Below are 19424 nucleotides of genomic sequence, written 5' to 3'. Positions count from 1 at the left end.
CATTCAGAGAAATATGAGATAAAAGGACAAACTTTATAAATAAAAAAAAAGAAAGAAAGATAAAAAGGAGTCAAGGAAAAGTAATAAACAAAAGATAAGCAAAGAAAACCCAAAAACTACATACAGTAGGTCTGACTTACCGACAACTTGCTTGCCCATTCATGTTATGTAAATTTGTCCTCACTTTGAAAAGATTGAACCAACCCCAACTCACAACAAATTCTTCATTACAGCCACCTTCACTTGCAGCAAGTGCACCTTATAAAAAGATCATTGAAAAGGCTTTGATTTTTTTGTTTCACTAAAAAACCTAAAAACCTGTTGCTATCAAGTCGATTCCAACTCATAGCAATCCTGAAAAAAAAAAATAACCATTGCTATCAAGTCGATTGCTACTCATAGGGAACCTACAGGGCACAGTTAAAACAAAACAAAACAAAACAAAAAACCTGGCCATCAAGTTGCTTTTAACTCATAGCAACCCTATAGGACAGAGTAGAACTGCCCCACAGGTGTCCAAGGAGCAGCTGGTGAATTCGAACTGCCAACGTTTTGGTTAGGCAAAATTTTACTTGAGTGTGATATTAATGATATGGTTTGATAATTTCTGCATTCTGTTGAATCAACTTTCTTTGGAATGGGCACAAACATGGATCTCTTCCAGTCAGTTGGCCAGGTAGCTGTCTTCCAAATTTCTTGGCATAGACAGGGGAGCACTTCCAGACTTATATCCCTTTGTTGAAACATGTCAACTGGTATTCCCTCAATTCCTGGAGCCTTGTTTTTTGTCAATGTCTGCAGTGAAGCTTAGACTTCTTCTTTCAGTACCATCGGTTCTTGATCATATGCTACCTCCTGAAATGGGTGAACGTCAATCAATTCCTTTTGGTACACTGACTCTGTGTATTCTTTTCATCTTCTTTTGATGCTTCCGACGTCGTTTAATATTTTCCCTGTAGAATCTGTCAGTATTACAACTCGAGGCTTGAATTTTTCTCTCAGTTCTTTTAGCTTTAGAAATGCTGTCTGTGTTTTTCCTTTTTGGTTTTCTAACTCTAGGTCGTTTCATGTTTCATTATAATACTTTACATTGTCTTCTCCAGTCACCCTTTGAAATCTACTATTTTCAGAAGATTTTACTTCTTTTACTTCATCATGTTTTCCATTGATGCTTTACATTGAAGAGCAAGTTGCAGAGTTTCTTCTGACATCCATTGTGGCCTTTTCTTTCTTTCCTGTCTTATTAATGAACTTTTCCTTTCTTCATGCATAATGTCCTTGATGTCATCCCATAACTCCCCTGATTTGGTCATTAGTGTTTAATGTGTCAAATCTATTTTTGAGATGGTCTCTAAATTCAGGTGGCGTATACTCAAAGTTATATTTTGGCTCTCCTGGACTTGTTTTAATTTAATTTATCTTCAACTTGAAATTGCATAGAAGCAATAGATGGTCTGTTCCACAGTTGGCCCCTGGCCTTTTTCTGACTGGTGATACTGAGCTCTTCCATCATCTCTTTCACAGGTGTAGTCAATTTGATTCCTGTGTATTCCACCTGGCGAAGTCCATGTGTATACTCGACATTTATGTTTTTGAAAAAAGGTATTTGCAATGAAGAAGCCATTGGTCTTGCAAAATTCTGTCATGTAATCTCTGGTATCATTTATATCACCAAAGCCTTATTCATGTGCTTATTGACCATTTATTTGTATATCTTCTTTGGAGAAATGTCTATTCAGGTCCTTTGCTTTTTTTTTTCTTTGCCCATTTTTAACTGGATTGTTTGTCTTTTCTTGTTGGTTGTTCCATAGATTAGATTTTATTATCATCATTTTATAGAGAGACCACAGGTCTTGCTCAAGGTCATGCAAGTCATAAGTGGACAAGCCACAGGAGGACCTAGCCTCCTGCTTCCCAGTCTAGTGCATTCTCCTTTTAAGTTTGACATTCATGACTGTAGGAATGCTTTTTGGATCATGGCTGGATTGAACACATTACAGTTATTAGACCAAGTAAACAACCTCATAAAATTCTCATACATTTTCATGTTCACCTAAAAAATGTGAAGATACAAAGGAAAAACCATACTAGCTTTACTTAATCAACCCCTTATCATAGAAATTCTTCCAGTGTCTACAACACTCTACCTTTGGAATCTTCCAGGAGGAAAACCAGCAACTCTTCTTCCTTTCCTAGAGCTCTCCCAGGGAAGGTGCTGATGTGGCCAGAAGGAAGGAGGAAAGTGGAAATTCCAAAAGGAGCATCAATGAGCCAGAAAGGAAGGACATTCTTGGACCTCATGGTTGAAACATTGTTCCCTATGGGTAGATGCTGTGAGTTTAAGAACTGCAAGCTCTCAGGGAATGCAATACAAGTTAAGATTCAAGTTTCCTAACCACATGTGGCCACTCTGTGCAAACCGAAGGCACTTACCACAAGGAATGTGTGTGTGTGTGTTTTTAGAGTTTGTATCCGAAAGAAGGTAGGTCCATGCAAGTTTGTAGGGTCCCTGCTTTGTGCCCGGCACTGAAATGGGTCCGGTGGGGGTTATATAGGAAGGAAGGCCACAACCTGACAAGTTGAGGACACATGTTCAAGACTAGAAACCATTCAGGAACTCTGGGGTCATAGTGCCAAGTGGTGGTTCAGGCCTAGAGCTGGGAGGCTCATGGGATTAGGGAAGCTTCCTGGGACACAGCCTCATTGTGGGTACCACCAAGGCCAGAGAAGGAGGCTTGGCCTTACTCCTCCCCACAGGGCTGCTCATCATGACCACAAGGAAGTGAGGGAGGAGCTACTGCTCAGCCAGAAGGGAGCCACCCCACCAGGCCATGTAGTCCTGGGGCGTGTGGGTGAAGGTGGACAGAGCAGGCCTGTGAGTATGGTGAGTAATGGGGGTGGGGGAGGTAACTTGACTGGAAATAGCTAGAGACCCTTGATTCAACTTGGATCAAATAGGAGAATACTCATTCCAAGTGGCATCTCTGTAGACTATGGGCTGCTCTGCCTCCTCCGTGTCCTCCATTTTCTAACCAGCTCTAGGAGAAAAAGGCTGAAGAAGGAAGGAGCACTGCAGCACAAAGAAAAGTAGAAGTGTGACTCTTGGAGATTTGGCCCCCTCCTCTTGGTGAGGACTGAAGCCTGTTGTCCAGCTGAGACCCAGGATATTTCAGATGACACCTGGCTTCAAGAAATGACCCAGAGGGACTGGGCCATGTGGCTGCCTTCAGCTCTGCTGCTTCTCTGGGTCCAAGGTGAGGGGGTATCCTGGACTGAAACTCTGTCTCCAGTGGGTGGGAGGCAGGGAAGGTGTGTGAAAGGAAAGGAGGCAAGGGAAGTGTCACGTGAGGCACCCAAACTCTGGACTCTGACAGAACCCTGTCCTCATCTGAAGGACTGCGACCCTGGGAGGGAAGGGGTGAAGGCCTGTGCCTCTTTCTGTACCCCTCTGATCTCGAATGGGCCTCATAGGGTGTGGGAGACAGGGACAGGTGTGGAGGAGGGTATTTGTGGGAGGTTCTCAGAGAAATCATTATGGAAAGAAGGAAGGTGGGAAGCAGGTTGCCCTCTGAGTGGGTGCAAGAGGATAGTTAAGGGCACCTGAGGGCATGCATTTTGCGGGGAGGAACCCTCCTCCCCATGGTTCTCCCTTTGCTGGGTGTGGAGGGACCATGGCGACTGGGGACAAGTGGGCTGTTGTGTCAGGTACACGGAGGTGTAGCTAGGGCAACACAGGGGCTGACTGGAGATTGAGCAGAGAGGAGCCCTGATATAGGTTTGGGTGGTGACAATCCCAAGGTGCGCCTGAAGACCAGGGGTTCATTGTCTCCAGGGAAGAGAGATGGGGCTGGATGAGAGTTGGAAGAGCAGTGGGAAGGAAGGGCAGAGAAGTGAAACAGTGGGGGAGAAGGGTGGAGCCTTTCTTTGGTGAGAACTCACAGGGTGGAGTCTTCCCAGGGATTCAGCTTCTGGGCCCTCAGCCAAGACAGTTTCCTCACACAGGCCCTACGCATTTCTTGTTAGGTTTATTTCCAGGATATCTACAATCTTTTTGGTTGTTTTTCTCATAAATTGGATGTTTTTTCTATTTTATTTGCTAATTCGTTGTCTATAGAAAACCAAATAATTTTTATGTGTTAATCTGGAAACCAAAGGAGGTGTCCATTCATGCCTACTTATAACGGGTTTTTAAAAACACCAGTAACAGGTGTTGGATGTCTTCTCAGTATCCATGGAGATGATTGTTTTTTTCTCCTGTGAACTAAGAAGGTGGTGAATTATATTAAGAGATTTGGTCAGACTTGATCTCTCCATATATTCTGCTGATTTTATGGAAAGAATTATAGAGATTTCTCTGTTTGTATATTTTCTGCAAATGTTTAAATAAAGTTGGGATTGTTCCTTGATAGTTTAGAAGAGTTAATTTGGGAAACTGTCTGAATTCTGCCAGTTTTTGGAGGGGAAGCTCTTGATAACATTCATCCTTACATGGTCTACCTAAAAAGAAACAAAAAAACAGAAACTATTCTGGGCCGATTTTGATAATTGATAATATTTTCCTAGAAAATCATTGGTTTCATCCAAGTTTACAACCTTATTTGTAGAGACTTGCAAATTACCCTGGTTATTTTTCTTTTAAATTGTGTATTCTTGTCACCTTTTTTTTTTTTTCCTTAACTTGTCTACCCACTGGTTTGTCTGTATTACCATTAGCTCCTTCCCAAAGAAAAATCAGGTGTTCAATGTTTATATTAATTCCACTGTTTTCCTGTTTTTTTTTTTTTTTAGTTCACCAATGTCTGCACTAGATTTATCCTGTCTTCCCTTCTGTGCCGGGCATCCTTGCCAACTTCTTGAGTTGAATGTTTAGTTTGTTTACCTTCCTGGTTTCTTGTTCAGTGATATATATGAGAGGAGACGTAGGGATCCTAACATAAAACATTAAGACAACAGGGAGCCTCCCAGTAGGAGGAGTTACAGAAATAGTGAAAATCCTAGCCCAAGAATGGCCTCCAGTCCCCCCTGTTCATGTTTAGTGAAATTGGGGAAGAGGATTGGTAAGTGTTGGGTGGGAGAAAGCACAGAAAGGCAAATGAGGAGGCTTGTAAATAAGTGTATTGTTCCAGGTAAGTGGGGAGATAACACTGAAGGTTTTCTGACATCCTTGCTATCTCTAAAGGATAAGGACACCTTCACAGGTGACATAGAATCCTTTGGGAGTCCTGGTGATATTTTTACCTTCAAAATTTCAAATGTAGGATGTGCTTTAAGGTGGGCTCATTTTTGTTGCTTGTACGATGAGAAAAGTGAATCAGGAGAGAGAGAAAGAGAGAGAGACCAACCAGAGAGAAGCCAGACACTGGAGACAGAACAGCAGACAAGAAGCCGTGGGCAGGGGCAGTGGGTCACCCAGATCAGGCAGAGGAGCCATAACTCGGCAAAGAAAGATGACAATTTACAGCCAAGCAGAGGTAGGGAACAGAGTTAGGACGTAGGGACCCGGAACAGCATCTTGGGTGACGGAGGGCTGGGGACTGACATTTCTTTATTAAACACTAAATGTATGTCAATTTAATAATTTATGTTATTCTAGAAAACCATACATGCATCCAAGTTTGTAAGTGTATTTGTAGAGAATTTTTGCAATATACTGTCTTGAATCTTTTGATTTTCTCTGTATTTCTGGTTATTTTCTCTTTCATTTCTAACTTTATGTGTTTGTGTTTTCTCTTCTTTTGGCCTGCCAGAGGGTTATCAATTTTTATTAGATTCTATCATGTGACATTCCTGCCTTTCTGGTCCAAAAACAATTGAACATCAGCAGTTTCATATGGTTCAACCTGGTACTATTTGGCAGGCATTTTACATCCATTATCTCATTTAACGCCCCCAAATGCCACACGAGGTGGGCACGATTTTCATCACTTTACAGTTAAGGTGTCTGAAGCCCAGAAAGGGTAAGGAAATTGCCCCTGGACACACAGCTGATATGAAATAGAGCTGAGACATAAACCCAGGTTCTTGGGATGCTGAAGTCAGGGTGTACCTTTGAACTTCACCTTGGAGAAGAATGACGCCTAGATTTCTGTAAAGGTCAAGCCCACCTCAGAGCTTGGAAGGCCTTCTCTGCATCCCTCTGCAGAGGATTTGGGCACCCAGGCCAGGAGAGGAGGTCCAGGGCCCCCAGGAGGGGGACCGATGGGCTGCTTTGGGCAGCCTTTGAGGAGAGTAAAGAGCCTCGGTGCTTTGCATGAGGGGCCCAAGGCTTTGAAGAAGCCCCGGATGAGGCAGGAACCTCACAGTGAAGTGTCTGTTGAGGGCCTCTATGTACCAGGCACTTCTAGGCACTGAAGATGTAACGAGGACAAGGCCCTACCTTCCTGGAGCTGATATTCAAGTGGTGCCGAAGTCTGTAAGGGAAGGAATTTAAAAACCTGAAAAAGCAAGTAAAATTATGAGTCAGAATCGATTTGATGGCAATGGGTTTGGTTTTTTGGTAACTCTAAGAGAAGAGACTAAGCCACCTTGGGACCTGATCACAGAATTACGAGGGTGGTGGGGAGCAGCACTCACAGCTGCTCAGGGTCACTTGCCCCTCATCTCAGGGCAGGGCTAGTGTCCTCTACCTTGGGTGGCCAGCATCAGCTTCACACACATCACCTTACTCTCTGTGCTTGACATCTGAGAGCTATTGGAGAAAACAGTGGACATAAATCTAGGAAGGACAAAGAGTGTTTTTCTGTAAGTCTACAAGAGCTGGGCAAATGAAAAATGAGACGAAGGCCATCACCAGCAAATATTCTGTGCACGTGAATGGTTTTTGTTGTGTCTCAGCTCTGCTGCTGGCTCATTGCGCATCTTATGGAGGACACTGGTGCTCTCTAGCCTGCATCTTTATCTGGATTAGGAGTGATGCAACCTTCCAGAGCTCTACAGCTTTGGAAACTGTGAAAAGTTCATTTAAATGTTTTGTCCTTGTGAATCTTCCACAAGTTTTATCAAGTGTATCCAGCATTTTTGTTAAATGGATTTGGCAACTTTATTTGTGCCCTGGTTTATATCCCTTGGTGGGAGCAGATGGGTGTCTGGTTTGTGAGATGCTAGGGGCTGTTGTGAAACCTGCGGTGGCCTTTCTGGTAAGAGCAGTGTGCTTAGAGGAGGGGCTTCTTATAGTTTTGGTGAGTTTGGAAATGGAAGGCCAATGGGAGGGAATTTGGAAATGGAATGAGTAAGGAAGATGAGAGAGGCAGCAGGAAAGGAGATTGGGGCGAAGGAAGGGACTACTATGATCAAAATCCTGGGGTTGGCAGCTTGCCAGAGGTGGACACCTAAGGTGTGTTGGGGAGGAGCTGATGTGGAGTGGGGGGAAGAAGCTTCAGGAAGACTGACCCCCAGGGCATTGCTGACCCAGGCCTGTCCGGGTGTGGAGCCTGGACTTGGCTTGTGTTTTCCAGGCTGCCTGATGCTGAGTGGCCCCAGCACTGTGACAGGCTATGTGGGAGAATCTCTGTGTGCACTGCTGATATGAGGAGAAATTCAAGGAAAGTGACAAATATTGGTGCACAGAACCAGTTTTCAGACCGTGTGACAAGATTGTGAAGACCAGAGGGTCAGAGAGAGAGCAGAGGAGGGGCTGAGTGTCCATCAGGGACCATCCTGCCTGGCTCAGCTTCACAGTGACCATAAGGAACCTCAGAGCAGAGGACGCAGGCACATATTGGTATGGGAACTACAGGACATGGTTAGATCTCACCTTCCCAGTGGTAATGTCTGTGTCCCCAGCTGAGCCCCACCCCCACACCAGCACCAGGACTGAACAAGCTCATATCAGAATGGCTGGGGCAGGTCTCAGATCAGAGACTTGGGGAAAACTATGAGTGTGTGTGCATGTGTGTGTGTGTATGTGCACATATGTGTGAGAGAGAGCACGCTAGAGAACCCACGAGCAATCTACCTTGCGCCAACTTTGCAGTCATCTCAGTGGGCCTGGGAGGTACTGAGGCAGGAGGGGTGGGGTGAGTGAGGAGTACCTGAGTTTGAATCCCCAGGTCAGCACGGTCCTTGCACCCTCTGCCCCACTGGAGCTGTGTGGGACAGGCCCATTCTGAATGGCTCCCTGTCATCTCCCTGGGCCTGGACGGCATGGGGCCTCTGGCATCTATTGTCAAGGAACAGAGGTCACACACACAGCCATCCAGACTTCCCAGTGTGGAGGGGACTTGGGGTGGCCCAGCCTCTGCCAAACCCCATGTCCTGATTGCTGCCTGATCCTCAAACACAGGCCCCACCCTTTCTCTAGACCATATCACCAGCCTCAAGCCACTTAATTTGGCCTTCACTTCCTGTGCTACCCATGCAAACCCCAGGTTCTTCTTACTTTGTACAAACTTTCCCTGTGAAGGCCTGGCCACCAGCCTGAGTATGGGTCCTGGTGCAACTGTAGCGACCATGGAGAAGGCTCAGTGGATCCCTGCCTCCTGTGGGGCTCTCTCTGCCTTGTGGGGTCCCATTCACAGCGCCTCCCTGATCCTCTCCTCAACCTGGGACCCTCCCTCAGCAGTGAAGTGCTCGTCCACTGGGAAGTCCATTCGGCAACCCCATTTTACAGGGCCACCTCTCTATCAGGTGCTGCCGTGCAAAGGAGTCTCAGGCACCATTCTGTGGCCAAGTAGGCAGAGTCAGGGACAGGGACCACTACAATACAGACAGACTGACACCCAAATTACTGTAGACTCCCGCAGCAAGGGGGTCAGGACTCAGGGGGTGATTCATTGCTATGACCTCGGGGAGGGCTCCCTGAGGAAGCTAATGTCTCTGCTCAGCCTTGCTGCAGGAGACAAGAGGGCTGAGAGCTGAGCCTGCAAAGGACAGAGAGTGAGAGCCCTCTGTGGTCAGCACCCCAGAAACTCAGACAGGGCCAGTGCTGGGCTCAGTGGGGACTTTAACCCTTGACATGCCAGATGTACAGTGTGGACACACGGCTGTGGACGCTGTCTGGCTGTGCTTGAAGGGGGCGAGACTGGGGTGGGTGAGAAGTTAGAGCTCTCAGTGATATCCTGCCTGTGTCAGCAGGATGGAATCAGGACTGTGGGGTCCCTGTGTCCTGCTGGAAATGCTCCTTTGGCCCAGGCTCCTTTGTCCTCCCCCTTCTTAAGTGAGTGTGATATGTGAAATCAAGTCACCAAGGTGGTGAGTGGCAGGAGGGTCAGAGAAGAGCTCCTGGGTCTGATGTGTGTTTTTAGCACCAGCACCAACGCCAAGCATACCTACAAGTTCGATGACTTCCACAACAACAACTGAAGGTCTAGATTTGGTGTTCACGATGCTGGCCACAGGGGGTGCAACCCATAGCATGAACAGCCGGGAGAACTCCAACCAGAGCCAGGGCCCAGAGTAAGGCCCCCCAGTCCCCGTGACCTGGAGGTGGGAATTCTTGGCCTGTGCCTCCTCCCCGCTGGTGGTCCAGACGTGGCCCAGTAGACAGCGGCACTTATAACCTCGCAGCTGGAACCTCTCGGGCCCCTCTGTCCCAGGCCGGGTTGGACGTCCAAGGCTGTGTTTCCCAGCTTGGGTAGCTGAAGCCATGCTAGACCTGCACTGAGCTTCCAGAGAGGATCTTTATAAATTCAATCTTTATTTGTCTTTGGGGGTTGGAAGAATTCTATATAAACTTAGAGATTTATTTTAATACATACATACGTGTTACTAACAATGTTGTTGTTGTTACGTGCCATTGAGTCGGTTCCGACTCATAGCGACACTATATACAATGGAACGAAACACTGCCCGGTCCTAAGCCATCCTTACAATCTTTGTTATGCTTGAGCTCGTTGTTGCAGCCACTGTGTCAATCCACCTCACTGAGGGTCTTCCTCTTTTCCACTGACCCTGTACTCTGCCGAGCATGATGTCCTTCTCCAGAGACTGATCCCTCCTGACAACATGTCCAAATAATGTAAGATGCAGTCTCACCATCCTTGCCTCTAAGGAGCATTCTGGCTGTACTTCTAAGACAGCTTTGCTCGTTCTTTTGGCAGTCCATAGTATACTCAATATTCTTTGCCAACACCACAATTCAAAGGCATCAATTCTTCTTTGGTCTTCCTTATTTGTTGTCCAGCTTTCATATGCATATGATGTGATTGAAAATACCACGGCTTGGGTCAGGCTCACCTTAGTCTTCAAGGTGACATCTCTGCTCTTCAACACTTTAAAGAAGTCCTTTGCAGCAGATTTACCCAATGCAATGCGTCGTTTGATTTCTCGACTGCTGCTTCCATGGCTGTTGATTGTGGATCCATGGAAAATGAAATCCTTGACAACTTCAATCTTTTCTCTGTTTATCATGATGTTGCTCATTGGTCCAGTTGTGAGGATTTTTGTTCTCTTTATGTTGAGGTGCAATCCATACTGAAGGCTGTGGGCTTTGATTTCATCAGTAAGTGTTTCAAGTCCTTTTCACTTTCAGCAAGTAAGGTTGTGTCATCTGCATAACACAGGTTGTTAATGAGTCTTCCTCCAATCCTGAAGCCCCATTCTTCTTCATATAGTCCAGCTTCTCATATTATTTGCTCAGCATACAGATTGAATAGGTATGGTGAAAGAATACAACCCTGACGCACGCCTTTCCTGGCTTTAAACCAATCAGTATTCCCTTGTTCTGTCCGAACAACCGCCTCTTGATCTATGTAAAGGTTCCTCATGAGCACAATTAAGTGTTCTGGAATTCCCATTCTTCTCATTGTTATCCATAGTTTGTTATGATCCACACAGTCGAATGCCTTTGCATAGTCAATAAAACACAGGGAAACATCCTTCTGGTATTCTCTGCTTTCAGCCAGGATCCATCTGACATCAGCAATGATATCCCTGGTTCCATGTCCTCTTCTGAAACCTGCCTGAATTTCTGGCAGTTCCCTGTCATTACATTGCTGCAGCCATTTTTGAATGATCTTCAACAAAATTTTGCTTGCGTGTGATATTAATGATATTGTTCTGTAATTTCCACATTTGGTTGGATCACCTTTCTTGGGAATAGGCATAAATATGGATGTCTTCCAGTCAGTTGGCCAGGAAGCTGTCTTCCATATTTCTTGGCATAGACGAGTGAGCACACCCAGCGCTCCATCTGTTTGTTGAAACATCTCAATTGATATTCCATCCATTCCTGCAGCCTTATTTTTTGCCAATGCCTTCAGAGCAGCTTGGACTTCTTCCTTCAGTACCATTGGTTCCTGATCATATGCCACCTCTTGAAATGGTTGAACATCGGCTAATTCTTTTTGGTATAATAACTCTGCTTATTCCTTCCATCTTCTTTTGATGCTTCCTGCATCATTTAATATTTTCCCCATGGAATCCTTCACTATTGCAACCCGAGGCTTGAATTTTTTCTTCAGTTCTTTCAGCTTGAGAAACCTGTTCTTCCCTTTTGGTTTTCTATCTCCAGCTCTTTGCGCATGTGATTATAACACTTTACTTTGTCTTCTCGAGAAGCCCTTTGAAATCTTCTGTTCAGTTCTTTTACTTCATCAATTCTTCCTTTTGCTTTAGCTGCTTGACATTCAAGAGCAAGTTTCAGAGTCTCCTCTGACATCCATCTTGATCTTTTCTTTCTTTCCTGTCTTTTCAATGACCTCTTGCTTTCTTCATGGATGATGTCCTTGATGTCATTCCACAACTCGTCTGATCTTTGGTCACTAGTGTTCAATGCATCAAGTCTATTCATCAGACGGTCTCTAAATTCAGGTGGGATATACTCAAGGTCATATTTTGGCTCTCGTGGACTTGCTTTGATTTTCTTTCAGTTTCAGCTTGAACTTGCATATGAGCAATTGATGGTCTGTTCCACGGCTGGCCCCTGGCCTTGTTCTGACTGATGATATTGAGCTTTTCCATTGTCTCTTTCCACAGATGTGGTCGATTTGATTTTCTGTGTGTTCCATTGGGTGAGGTCCATGTGTATAGACACCATTTATGCTGGTGAAAGAAGGTATTTGCAGTGAAGAAGTTGTTGGTCTTGCAAAATTCTATCATTCGATCTCTGGCATTGTTTCTATCACCAAGGCCATATTTTCCAACTACTGGTCCTTCTTCTTTGTTTCCAACTTTCACATTCCAATCGCCAGTAATTATTAATGCATCTTGATTGCATGTTTGATCAATTTCAGACTGCAGCAGCTGATAAAAATCTATTTCTTCATCTTTGGCCCTAGTGGTTGTTGCGTAAATTTGAATAATAGTCGTATTAACTGGTCTTCCTTGTAGGTGTATGGATATTATCCTATCACTGACAGCGTCGTACTTCAGGATAGATCTTGAAACATTCTTTTTGACGATGAATGCAACACCATTCCTCTTCAAGTTGTCATTCTCAGCCTAGTAGACTATATGATTGTCCAATTCAAAATGGCCAATACCAGTCCATTTGAGCTCACTAATGCCTAGGATATCAATGTGCATTCCATTTCATTTTTGACAATTTCCAATTTCCTAGATTCATACTTCGTACATTCCAGGTTCCGATTATTAATGGATGTTTGCAGCTGTTTCTTCTCATTTTGAGTCATGCACATCAGCAAATGAAGGTCCTGAAAGCTTTACTCCAACCACTTCATTAAGGTCGACTCTACTTTGAGGAGGCAACTCTTCCCCAGTCATCTTTTGAGTGCCTTCCAACCTGGGGGGCTCATCTTCCAGCACTATGTCAGACAATGTTCCACTGCTATTCACAAAGTTTTCACTGGCTAATGCTTTCAGAAGTAGACTGCCGGGTCCTTCTTCCTAGTCTGTCTTAGTCTGGAAGCTCAATAATATATACAAAAAAAAAAAAAAAGATGATCATCAGTGTGGTTTGTGGTAACTTAAATACGTCGTAAGTCAGGGACTACTTGTAGTATGTGTACTATATTTTTTGTGTGTGAAAAGGGAGAAAAAATGTAGATGTATATATGCTTGTATATAAAACGTCCCTGGGTGGTGCAATTCCACATCTAATTGTTTAGGTCCTACGAAGTGCAGGGGCTCTCCAGGCATAGGGGTACAGTGGCAAAGATGCAGGTCCCACCTGGACCCCTGAGTCTCCTTTCACTTCATCCCCAGAGCTGGGCCCTTCCTCAAGTCCTCAGGCCTAAGTTAATGGTCATGGACAGCAGTCCTTCTAGTGGGGCATCCTGTTCTTGGACCCATCCAGGGTTGTTCCTGGTGTGGATTATTGTGAACACAGGACCTGAGCTCATGGACAAGGGGAATAGGAGGCTCTAGGACTTCCCCCCAAGGGAGCACCTCACTGTTACCGTGTCCCCAAGTCCCCACTCAGCAGTGTTCACTTCCTACTCCTGGTCTTCCTGAAGGTGCCCTTGTTCTTGAGCATGCTCAGTGCTGTCCTCTCAGTAAACAGGCCTCAGAGGGGCCCTATGGGGACATGGGGCCAGCCCAACTATAAGAACCAGTAGCCCTGGTGTCCAGATGCCATGTCCATGGATTCAGACCCTCAGGTGGAATTGAAATGATCTCAGCAATAAACCCAGTGTTGCCATCCAGGTTTCTATCAGAAAACTCTGTAATCTTCTTTGAAACTTTCATGCAGTGTGTCATGCACATAAAGTAATATATCTAATAAATAAGTACACATATATATATAACCAAAACAAACCAAACCCAGTGCCATTTGAGTCGATTCGGACTCATAGTGACCCTAAAGGACAGCGTAGAACTGCCCCATAGAGTTTCCAAGGAGCGCCAACCGCCAACCCTTTGGTTAGCAGCCATAGCACTTAACCACTACACCACCAGGGTTTCCTTATATATATATATGTATATGTATATATGTGTGTGTATATATATATACACACACACACATAAAATTTTTTGGCTACATTTCTGACAGTGGACTAATCTCTAAAATTTATAGATAACTTCAACATCTCAACAATAAAAAGACAATTCAATTAAAAAATGGGCAAAGGATATGAACAAACACTTCACTAAGACATTCAGGCTGCTAACAAACATGAAAAAATGCTTGTGATCATTAGCAATTAGAGAGATGTAAATCAAAACGAGTAGGATACCACCTCACTCATAATTACTGGCAATAATTTTTTTTTTTTAAGTCAGAAAATAACAAATATTGGCAAGATTGTGGGGAGATTGGAAATCTCACACATTTTGGTTGGAATGTAAAATGGTACAACCACTATGGAAAATGGTATGGACGTCCTCAAAAAGCTAGAAATAGAAATACCATAAGATCCAGCAATCCCACTCCTAGGTATATACCTTAAGGAAACAGGAGCTGTGACACAGATAGACATATACACACCCATGTTCATTGCAGCATTATTCACAATAGCAAAAAGGTGGAAGCAGCATAAATGCCCATCAACAGATGAATGGATTAACAAACTGTGGTACATGCAATAGAATACTATACAACAATAAAGAATAATGTTGAATCCAAGAACCATCTCATAACATGGATGAATTTGGAGGACATTATGCTGAGTGAATTCAGTCACAAAAGGACAAATGTTATATGAGGCCGCTTTTATAAAATGACAATGAAAGGTTTAAACTCTTTCATTGTCATTTTATAATTTACACACAAGAAAATAACATTCTTTAATGGTTACCAGGGATGGGAGGGGGAGAGAGGGTAAATTATCAACTGGACAGAAGACAAATACTAATATTGCTGAAGAGAGGGGCAGTACGTAACGTAGGAGAAGCCAACCCTACATGACCAAGGCAAGACAGGACACTTAAAGGAAGGCAAGAATTAACATATTGGCTATGCAAAGGCATTCGACTGTGTGGATCATAACAAATTATGGATAACATTGGGAAGAATGGGAATTGAAGAACACTTAAATGTATATGTGCATTTATCGATATAAATTGACCTCTGAGCACTGCTTTTGCCGTGTCCCAGAGGTTTCGATAGGAAGTGTTTTCATTCTCATTGCAGTCTATGAATTTCTTTATTCCCTCCTTAATGTCTTCTATAATCCAGTCTTTTTTGAGCAGGGTATTGTTCAGTTTCCAAGTATTTGATTTCCCTGACTTTTCTGTTATTGATTTCTACTTTTATGGCCTTGTGGTCTGAGAAGATGCTTTGTAATATTTCAATGTTTTGGATTCTGCAAAGGTTTGTTTTATGACCTAATATGTAATCTATTCTAGAGAATGTTCCATGTGCACTAGAAGAAAAAGTATACTTTGCGGCTGTTGGGTGGAGTGTTCTGTATAAGTCTTTGAGGTCAAGTTGGTTGATTGTAGCAATTAGATCTTCCATGTCTCTATTGAGCTTCTTACTGGAAGTCCTATCCTTCTTCAAAAGTGGCATGTTGAAGTCTCCTGCTATAATTGTGGAGGTGTCTATCTCACTTTTCAGTTCTGTTAAAGTTTGTTTTATGCATCTTGCAGCCCTGTCATTGGGTAAATTATTTAATATGGTTATCTCTTCCTGGTAAATTGTCCCTTTAATCATTATGTAGTGTCCTTCTTTATCCTTTGTGGTGGATTTAACTTTAAAGTCTATTTTGTCAGAAATTAATATTGCCACTCCTGCTCTTTTTTGATTGTTGTTTGTTTGGTATATTTTTTTCCACCCTTTGAGTTTTAGTTTGTTTGTGTCTCTAAGCCTAAGGTGTGTCTCTCGTAGGCAGCATATAGATGGATCGTGTTTCTTTATCCAGTCTGAGACAGTCTCTTTATTGGTGCATTTAGTCCATTTACATTCAGCATAATTATAGATAAGTATGAGTTTAGTGCTGTCATTTTGATGCCTTTTTGTGTGTGTTGTTGACAATTTCATTTTTCCACTTACTTTTTTGTGCTGAGACGTTTTTCTTTGTAAATTGTGTGTTCCTCATTTTCATAGTAGTTGAATTCATGTTTGCTGAGTCGTTATGTTTTTCTTGGTTTTTATTTTGAATTATGGAATTGTTAGACCTCTTTGTGGTTACTTTAATGTTTTCCCATATTTTTCTAAGTAAAAACCTGACTTGTATCATCCTATATCGCCTTGTTTTCCTCTCCATGTGGAAGATCTATGCCTCCTGTATTTAGTCCTTCTTTTTGATTATTGTGATCTTTTACATAATGACTTCAATGATTCCCTGTTTTGAGCATTTTTTTTCTTTTTAAAATTAATCTTGATTTGTTTTTGTGATTTCCCTATTTGAGTTGATATCAGGATGTTCTGTTCTGTGACCTTGTGTTGTGTTGGCATCTGATATTACTGATTTTCTGACCAATTTCCTTTAGTAATTCTTGTAGCTTTGGTTTGGTTTTTGCGAATTCTCTAAGCTTGTGTTTATCTGTAAATGTTTTAATTTCACCTTCATATTTGAGGGAGAGTTTTGCTGGATATATGATCCTTGGCTGGCAGTTTTTCTCCTTCAGTGCTCTATATTTGTCATCCCATTGCCTTCTTGACTGCGTGGTTTCTGTCTAGTAGTCTGAACTTATTCTTATTGATTCTCCTTTGTAGGAGACTTTTCTTTTATCCCTGGCTGCCTTTAAAATTTTCTCTTCATCTTTGGTTTTGGCAAGTTTGATGATAATATGCCTTGATGATTTTCTTTTTCAATCAATCTCATATGGGGTTTGATGAGCATCTTGGATAGATATCCTTTCATCTTTCTTGATGCCAGGGAAGTTTTCTGCCAACAGAGCTTCAGCTATTCTCTCTGTATTTTCTGTTATCCCTCCCTGTTCTGGAACTCCAATCACACACAAGTTATTCTTGTTGATAGAGTCCCACATGATTCTTAGGGTTTCTTCATTTTGTTTTATTCTTTTATCTGATTTTTCTTCAACTATATTGGTGTCAATTGCCTTATCCTCCAGCTCCCCCACTCTGCATTCCAATTGCTCGATTCTGCTCCTATGACTTCCTATTGAGTTGTCTAATTCTGTAATTTTACTGTTAATCTTTTGGATTTCTGAATGCTGTCTCTCTATGGATTCTTGCAGCTTATTAATTTTTTCACTATGTTCTTGAATAATCTTTTTGATTTCTTCAACTGCTTTATCAGTGTGTTCCTTGGCTTTTTCTGTAGATTGCCTTATTTCATTTCTGAGGTCATCTCTGATGTCTTGAAGCATTCTGTATATTAGTTTTTTATATTCTGCATCTGGCAATTCCAGGATGGTATCTTCATTTGGGAAAGATTTTGATTCTTTAATTTGAGGAGTTGTAGAGGCAATCATGGTCTGCTTCTTTATGTGGTTTGATATTGACTGCTGTCTCCAAGCCATCTATAAGATATTGTAATGATTTATTTTATATTTGCTCACTGAGTCTTATCTTGTTTTGTTTTCTTTCAATATATGCAGATGGGCTACTAGATTGCAATCTCTTGATTGTTGTAGCCTTTGAATCACTTATGTCCTATTACCAGCTGGTTTGGGCTGTTACCAGATATATAAGCCTAAGAGTCCATTCACTATTCTTGAATAGGATCAGCTTAGGTGTTCTGATTTTGGGTCACCAAGTGTGTGGTGTAGACTGTCACCTATTAACTTAGGGGAGTAGTGGTGATAGTTGTGTGCACCAGATTCTAGTAGCAGCAGGGGGTCACACTCCATGGGGGACAGGTTGCTGACAGCCTTCCCCCACATGCCAGTGAGGTAGGTGTGTCTCTATTCCTAAAGCACTTTGGTGGGTGGGCTCTGCAGCTGTACCTTAGGCATCCAATGCATGTACCTCTAAAGACTGGTAGGTGTCAGTATCCTCAGACCCCTTTGGCAGGTGGCTAGGTGGTTTGAGTGGAGCTGCAGCCCTCAGTTCCTTGTTGTGGATGAGTGAGGGCTCTATTTAATAGGTAGAGATATCAGACCTGGAAAACTAGTCTTTCCAGTGATCTGCTAAAACAATTACAGTCAGATCTCTATCAGAATTGCCTTTGCTTGATAATAGGCACCTTGTTCCCTGTAGGGATGAAAGCCAAAGACTGTGGATCTCATATGCTTGGCTGGAGCTGGTTCTGTATTTTTATGTCAATTTCGGGAAGTCAGGGAAGTATTTTTTGTCCCTGGGTTTTTAGTAGCTGCTTCTCTCAGGCCAGGAGAATGGGTTAGGAAAAGAAAAAAACAAACAAACTGCAGAGCACTCTTCACTCCCTGGCCCAGGAAATTCCAATGTTAAGGAAGCCACCTGGGGCAGCAAGGGGAGGGATCAGATAGATAGGAGAGAGTAGCACCCAGCAATATAGACAAAGTTACTTATCTTGCTTGGCAATGACTGTTTTATCTGAGATTCCCAAGGGGCATGTAGCCTGCCTGCGCTGGCTGGGTCGAGATTGCCCCCAAGGGTCAGACCCTCGTCCCGTGCTTGTGCTGTCTCAGAAGCCGTGGTCAGCTCCTCTGCTCCCAGTCCAAAGCCCAGCGCTGAGGTTCCCTGGCTGGGACGCTGCACTCCAGGCTCCAAAACCAGTCGCTGCCTCCCAGTTACTTCTCCTCCTGCCAGCCATGTCATTGTGTTGCTGCATGCACTGGCTGGGCTTCCCCTGAGGTCACTTCAGGGGGCTAGGGCTGTGTCCCATGTTTGCTCAGGCTCAGGAAGCCATGCTCAGCTCCCCGTGCCCAGTTCAAAGCCTAGCGCCAAGGTTTTCTGACTGGGATGCTGGGTCCAGGCTCCGAAAACAGTCGCTCCTTCCCCGTGGTTGCTCATTCTCTCATTAGCCACGTCAGTGTGGCTGACTCTCTACCGAGGTTACCCCAGGGGCCTAGGGGTTAGGGCTGTGTCCCATGCCTGCCCCACCTCAGCAAGCCACAATCAGCCCCGCCACTCTGCACCAGGGAACTGTGAGGGCTCAAGGCTGTGGAGTCGGTCACTGGTTCCAGGGGCGGTCGCTGCTTCAGGGCGCAGCCTTTTGCTCCCTGGTCACTCAGATCAACTCTTTAGATCTGTGTTTGATGGTCAGGGTTTGTAGATTGTCATGTATGTGATCAATTCATTTGTTTTTCCGAGTCTTTGTTGCAAGCGGGATCCCAGGTAGCTTCTACCTAGTCAGCCATCTTGGCCCCACCTCCAATCCAGTCTTTTTAGAGCACTGTATTGTTCAGTTTCCAAGTGTTTGATTTCTTTTCCCTGCTTTTTCTGTTACTGATTTCCACTTTTATGGTCTTATGGTCAGAGAAGATGCTTTGTAATATTTCAATGTTTTGGATTCTGCTAAGGCTTCCTTTATGACCTAATAAAAAAAACCAGTGCTGTCGAGTCAATTCCAACTCATAGCAACCCTATAAGACAGAGTAGAAGTGCTCCATAGAGTTTCCAAGGAGCGCCTGGTGGATTTGAGCTGCCGACCTTTGGTTAGCAGCCGTAGCACTTAGCCACTACGCCACCAGGGTTTCCTATGACCTAATATGTGGTCTATTCTAGAGAATGTTCCATGTGCACTAGAAAAGAAGCT

General features: G+C 43.7%; 1 long non-coding RNA gene across 1 annotated transcript in view; it reads left to right on the top strand.

The window, feature by feature from the left end:
* Positions 1-2250: 2250 nt before the first annotated feature.
* Positions 2251-19424, top strand: part of LOC135228078 (uncharacterized) — a 45034-nt gene continuing 27860 nt past the window's right edge. Inside the window, exon 1 of the long non-coding RNA XR_010318307.1 lies at positions 2251-3254. This is a non-coding gene — a long non-coding RNA (uncharacterized LOC135228078). The remainder of the gene's footprint in view (positions 3255-19424) is intronic.

The sequence above is a fragment of the Loxodonta africana genome, chromosome 18, assembly GCF_030014295.1.
Source record: "Loxodonta africana isolate mLoxAfr1 chromosome 18, mLoxAfr1.hap2, whole genome shotgun sequence".
Lineage (NCBI taxonomy): Eukaryota > Metazoa > Chordata > Mammalia > Proboscidea > Elephantidae > Loxodonta > Loxodonta africana.
The sequence above is the reverse complement of the archived record's forward strand: the minus strand, read 5'-3'. Positions and strand labels throughout refer to the sequence as shown.